We start from the raw sequence: 7142 nt of genomic DNA on the forward strand, positions 1-7142 counted from the left end.
AGGTCCAATCAAATGTTTGAATTTTTTTGCAATAATATTCAAAAATAAATATCTGCTTTTCAAAGTTAAAAATTATAAGTTGTATTGGTCAATGCTAAACTAATAGTGGTCAATAGGAAAATCAATTTGGCAAGGATTAATAATATAACCTTTTTACATATAGATTAGATTTTTTGAACTAAAATACAAAAAATTATATCTTTTTTGTAATAACGTTTACAACAAAATATTATAATTATTTCTTTCAATTGAAACAATAAAATAAAAGTCACCTTAAAATATCTCTTTAAAATATCTCCTTAGAAACCATTAAGTGAAAAAAGTATCTAGTCATCAAAATTAAACACTATATTTCAAGTCAATAAGATATTGAAAATTTCACAAACCAAGCAAGACACTCAAGTTAAAAATTATGTTATGTGAAAAATTGCATAAACAATTATAACCTACGTTGGTGAATGTTAGCTAAATTAAATTGGTTAATAGGCAAATGGAATACTATAGTCTTGCTTTGAGAGAACTAATAAATTCAGAAGTGAAAAGCTCACAAACGCGTGACACTCAAATTAAAAATTATGTTATGGGAAAAATTGCATAAAAAATTATAACCTTATGGTTAATAGGCAAATGGAATACTATAGTCTTGCTTTGAGAGGAACTAATAAATTCAAATGTGAAGTGGATAAAGTAATTGTTTGGTCATGCATATGGACTTGCATAAATTTTGGTGGGTAGTAACCACTAGTAAGTCTAGAAAAACATAAATAATGGTGAGAAGCCCCATGGAAGTTAACCACGGGGGATTCACTCAATGAACTCCTGACCTATCACGTGCGTTCATGGCATATTAAACAATACCCTTAGATCGAAAACATATTCGAAAATACCCCTAAAAATCACATTATTTAACCCCCTACCAATACAAACCCAATACACCTTCCCAATTAAAAAAATCCCTACTTCCACTAGATATTGTAGATATCCATTTTTTCAAACATTTTATATGCCCCTTTATATTTTATCATTAATTTTGAGCTCAATTTTTTATACTTGCCAATATAAAAACCCTTTACCCCCTATATACCCCCAATATATTATGCTATTTTTTCCTCAATATAAATCCCCCAATATGAACCCACCTGTTATGGTATTGCTCCCCCAGTGAAGCCCCGTGGAAGTTAACTCCTGTTAAATATATATTTTTTACATCTTATTCCTATCCATTTTTTATGCACAGGCTTCCTTAAATTATGGTGGGAAGTAATTGATGGTATGTTTGAAGAAAATTTTCGGATAGACCTGTGTATAGAATTAATATCCAGTCTAATGATGTTTGAATAAAATTTTATCGTGTCCAATGTTTCAGGTGGATTATCCACCCATCATGAGGGACTAGATAATATTGGAAGCATTTATTTCCTTCAAAGATTAAGAACAGAAAACCACTACACAAATATCTAAAACTAATGCATGAATATTACAACCATATCCATAAATTATGACATAAAATATGTAAGATAATTATCCACATAGAATCATCTTGTAATAAAACCTGGTCCAATCAAATATTTGAAAAACAATTTTTTAATAATATTGAAAAATAGATAATTAATTTTTAAAATTATAAATTACATTCGTTAATATTAAATTAATAAAAATAAAAAAATAAATGGCTAGAATCTTGTCCAACTAAAAATAAAGTTTAAACCATATCTTAACATTAACCTAGTAAACGATATTACTTTAGTTTGGAGAAGAAATAATTTAACTTACGCCTCTCCTTGTAAAAACGAACACTCTACTAGGTTGTTAATTCTTAATCATTACCTAAAATAATATTATTGATCATCGAAAGATTCAATCTGGAATGATTATAGTGCATGACAATCATTTAAAAAACTAATTTATTTTTTATTTAATCCATGAAAATGATTTGTTAATCATGCACACACATTATTAGTCCCTGCCTCCGGCAATGCAGGGACTCTAGCGATAGATACGGCGTTGACCAGACATTAATCAGTCCTTTGACCAAAAAAATATGCACGCTATCAAAATTTAACCAAAGTTTATCCCTGGAAATTTCGGTGAAAGAAATTTATAACCAAACTTGTGAATTCAAGGTCTTATTACAAGCTTCATGTGCCCGATGTTATTTCAGCCAGGACAAGTTATTTTATCGTAAGTTTTTCAAAACAAATGTTTTGCGCAGGTAAAGTATTTTATGCAAAGTTTTTAAGCCTCCACTTCCAGTGGAAAGCGAGCTGCCATCTACCATTTCTTCTGGGCACCTGTCACCTCTTCTACGCTCCTGTCTCCTCTTCATTCCACCACTCTTCTACCTGTCACCTCTTCTATGCTCCCGCCTCCTCTTCATTCCACCATTCTTCTATGCTCCTGCCTCCTCTTCATTCCCCCACCCTCCTCCATTCCCCATTTCATTCCAGCCTCCATCCCCATTTCATTCCTACCTCCTCTTCATTCCCCCACCCTCCATTCTCCATTCCCCACACCGTGGACGATCAGATTGGAGGCCAACCTGAACATGAGCATGATTTACGGGAGGAGGAAGGCTCGACCCTATGGTATTCTCCATGAAAGATTTACCTGGGAAGCCAGGTACCATTGGAGGCCTTGCTCTACGCATTGGCCAGTTACTGTTGCCCTGGCTCTGGCCCTCGCTTGTTGCAAGTGTTGCAAAAAGGTATTTTCAAATTCCAAATTTGAACAATTATTCAATCTATGGTAAAATAGTTACAGTAAAAATAGAACAAAAATAGAAATACAAACCTTGTTTGTGTTATTAAGTTGCCCATATGTCACTTCTAATATCTAGTTTTGTTGTGCCTGATTTGGGCTACTATTGATTTCCATCGGCTTTTCAAGAGGCCCCATAAAAACATTCTTGGCTCTGAAGTTGTAAAGTCTTCATTCAACATGCCTGCATTTAAAAAATTAAACGACTCCAATCAGTAATGCTTCAAAAGTTTAAATCAATAAAACTTTAAACGATTGTGTAGACTCATGTAATAAAATTGTAACTTTGTGATATGCTTACCAGCTTTGTGCTATCTCTAGCAGCAAATGCTAGGATATCTGCACAAGAAATAGTGTTTGGGCAGATGGTCTCTAATCTCGATTTTTCCCTATCAATCACCTCATATCTGTGAAGGCTCGGATTGTTAACAAGACTATCTTTCTCGACAGTGTTGTTAGCAGTGGAGTCTATGAGAACAGAACCATCGCATCCCTGAAAGCGCACATGATTTCAACATTATTCAAATACACTGTAACATATAATTGCATTAGAATATGACTCATGAGTTACAGATTGGGAGTAGATGTTGATAATGTATAACGATAAGCAGAAGCACATATATCTAAAGTGGCAGGGATAGAGACAGAGAGGAACACATGTAGTTGTAAGCAGAAAGCATTAGGAAAGGCTGTGAAAACTTGCATTTTTAGCAAAATTTTTGGATGTTGATATGTTTATAAAAATGTAATAATGGAATATTGAATCCTACCTTGACGAAACAATCATGGAAATGCATCCTTATGAGTCCAGGAGTTACTTCTGAACTGTTTAAGAAGGCATCTCTCACAATGTCAAACACAGTGGTTTCCACTTCTGGACAACTATAATCGTAGAAACCGACTTTAAGAGCCCCAGCGACACCCGCTGCACAAAGTAGCATGACAAGAAGGGCCGAGTACACCAAATACATTTCCCCATAAACCTAATACCTTCTTTTAAAATCTTGCATAACTGCTTCAATCTGTGAAACTTCTCTGCGATTACCATTCAATTCCTGGAAGCATCATACAGTAGTGTTTGTAATGAATCCTCTTTCATCATAAAAAGATTATTAAAAACATAGGGCATGAGAAATATAATGCAACAAACTTGTTAAATCCCTTACCCGACTCTCTATGGAGCACTGCACCTCAAGCATTCCATCCTACTGGCGCAGTTATGCTCATCACATCCTGACCTGTACACAAACCACCGTTTGTCTGTCTGGTTTTAATATAAATAATTTTAACTCATCAAATCAACAAAAAAATCTATGAAAGAATTTTCCTTCCCACAGATCCAATCACCAGATTTTCAACCGGAACAATCTAAAGTAGACATAACAGAAGTGCATGGGGTGGATTATTGTAATCAAAGCTAGAGGAATATGGCAATATTCTTGCACTCTAGCGAGGTTGGTTAAGGAATTAGAATTCCAACCAAGATGAAGGCAAGACAAGTTGTCCATCTTGCAGTTTGAGCTATCGCATGCGAGACAAGTTGTAGGGTAGTGGGCCCAAAGAGTTAGACAAATGGTAAATTTGTGGGCCCACAGCATAAAACATGGTGATTTATTACTACTTTGTATGTGACATCTTTGCATGCACTCCAAGTGTCCTTTGCAAAGGTACATCTCTACATCCATTACAGGTTTTGCATTAGCAACATTCCTTGATAGGTATTGAACTTACAATGTTTACTTCCCTTACTGAGGAATTTCTAATGTGACAGTTGTATCCCTTTTCAAGAGGGAGTTTTCTGAATATCTCGGGAGAAAAATAATTGGGTTTATTCTCAGGGACATATTGTTCCATAGCTAAATCTGTCCTCAGTTAGGCTTTTTTTTCCTTACCTTCACCTCTGGCTCGATCATTTGCAGTGAGACCTCTGCGCAAAAAAACACTCTGCAACTTGGCGACTCATCCTCCAATTCACTCTGGCAGATTGACATTTCAGGTGAGGTCTTCTTTTTCTTTTTTGTAGCCGGGTCTGCCACGGTCTCTCCTCAATTGTGTAGCTTGGTTTTTTTGGTGTTCGTTCTAGGGTTTTCATTGTTACCCTACAACATACCGTGCTTGGTGTATCATTTGGTCAAAGCGTCGATTCATCAAGGTATTTCCTGGCGGTATTTTCTTTTGAGCATCTTGGTTTTATTATAGAGGAGATTTACAAATGAAATTTTTTCATGGCAGAACAAGTAGCAAGGTCAGAGGCAACAAACTTGATTCTTCGCCTGGACAACCTAAAGAAGGTGCATGTAAGGGTTTCAAAATTTACTGGGGATGAAATTGCTCTCCGGGGTTTCCTTCTAAGAAGTGCTCTTTCTCTCGAAACAATGACACTTACATTACCCAGTTTCCTCAATATGTCCATAGGAAGACATTCTTAAAGCAACTTTTGGGTTTGGAAAGATCTTCTGGAAAAGCTTCGATAATTATAATAGAAAATCATAGTCAATACTGCAAGGGCTGTTGGCGTTCTTCAGACAACTAATGACTCTTTATTTACAGAACAAGGGTTTTCCTAAAACACGAGTAGCTTCGTAGAGACAATATTCTATATAGGCTGGGGTTGAATTGGTATTTTTATACTTTTGCGTGATTATTAAGCTTAGTTTTTTGCTTCAACATTTTCACGGTCAGTATCTCATGACATTTTACCTTTTGAAGTCACTCCAACTTTATTTGGCATTTTTTTTTTAATGTTTTCATGATGCTTGGAATTGGACGACAGTGAGTTCTGAACTTGATAACACAATTATTCTATGTGAGTGTAAGGGTGAGCTCCTTTGGGCATTTTCCATTAATAAACATGAGAGTTTTTAGCATTTTCCATTAATAAATGCAAGAATTTTTATAGCGTTTGATTTAAGTTTTTTACTTGCCATGGATAAATACTATTTAAATGTTTTCTGTCATTCTATTTTTCTTTTAAGCTATAAATATTGTAAACCTTTAGCTGAAAGTCGAACAAATTGTATTTGAAAAGCGTGTCAATAAAACTATTGGAAATTTGTTCTGTTGTACCATAGTTAAGAGCCAAATACTTCATATATAGATCAAATTGTGTTTAAGAATTTTTTTAGCATTGACCACTCCGTCCCTGGTGTCTGTTTCAGATTCAGCGAGCAATCATCTTTGTAGGCACTATAGCCTTCTCTTCTGCAATAGAGTCCAAAGATCAAACTTTTCCAACATCTGAAGCTGTCACTTCCAAGGTGTAAGCAATCTGGCTCTCAAATTTGAAGATTTCACAATTGAAGAAATTGCTGACAATGAGATGAGGTAATACGCAACAAATGTTGAAGTCCATTCGAACTGTGTTGGCAGCATCTGGTTACATCTGGTAAACATGCATGTTGATGTATTTCACTATGGACAAGTGGTTGACAGATGGTCCCACTCAAAACATGTTAAAAAGTCATTGTGGCAACTCAAACAACTGGAGTTTCTCAACCCTGGCAAGGACTACCGCTACGACAGTGGCTCCCTTGTTTACATTTAAGGATGTGTATTCCAGAATTTTGAATGTGAGGAAATATGGTATTATGGTGATTGTGTATCTCTTTAAATTATAACAACACCACACCCTAGAATTACAAGTTCATTTAATTAGTCAATATTAATTATGAGGTAAAAATATTATTTGATTTAATTAAATATTAATGTTTACTTGAAAAATAAAATATTTAATCAAACACATAGGAGACACTTTAACATAATTGGGAAAGGGAAATTATGTATTTAATGACCAAAGTAGTTTAAAAAATGAAGGGAGAAACATTATAAACATACAATATTGAACATTTTTTTACATGTAATTAAGCATTTCAAGCTTTTGCAATAATAATATATTCTTTATGGATCACAAAGAGCTTTAATTAATGATTGACTTAAATAGTAAAAACATGTTATAATTAAAGATATCACAAGCTAGACTTATGGAGAGATATAGGATTGAAACATAGAGGGAGGTCTACGAGTAAAGATGGGAAAAGGAGTTTCTCTTACTATTTGAGGCATATCAAGAAAAATGAGAAAAAATAATATTTTAGTTAAGAAAAATAAATAATGCATTTCATTAGCCTTGTGAATTCATACTCAGATTTATTTATCAATCTATTGGATTCTCTATCATCCTCCCTATTGAATATGGGTACATTATTCTTTAGTATTTGAATAATTCCATTGAAGGAACTTAGGTTAGATGAATTCTTAGGTCATGAAAAAGGAGGCATGTGAATTCAATCTACTCGAACCTTTACTCATTATGCTACCAATTCTTTTATTATGGCCTCAGGATCAATAGTGTCTTTGATACATTCTTTCAACTCTTTCTCTATTGA

At 34.3% G+C, this 7142-nt stretch overlaps 1 pseudogene; it reads right to left on the reverse strand.

The window, feature by feature from the left end:
* Positions 1–2932: 2932 nt before the first annotated feature.
* LOC149138309 (peroxidase 5 pseudogene) lies at positions 2933–3728 on the reverse strand (annotated as a pseudogene).
* Positions 3729–7142: the final 3414 nt, after the last annotated feature.

The sequence above is a fragment of the Pinus tabuliformis genome, chromosome X (genome assembly GCF_031772625.1).
Source record: "Pinus tabuliformis cultivar Carrire ecotype Pingquan chromosome X, CPIR1, whole genome shotgun sequence".
Classification (NCBI taxonomy): domain Eukaryota; kingdom Viridiplantae; phylum Streptophyta; class Pinopsida; order Pinales; family Pinaceae; genus Pinus; species Pinus tabuliformis.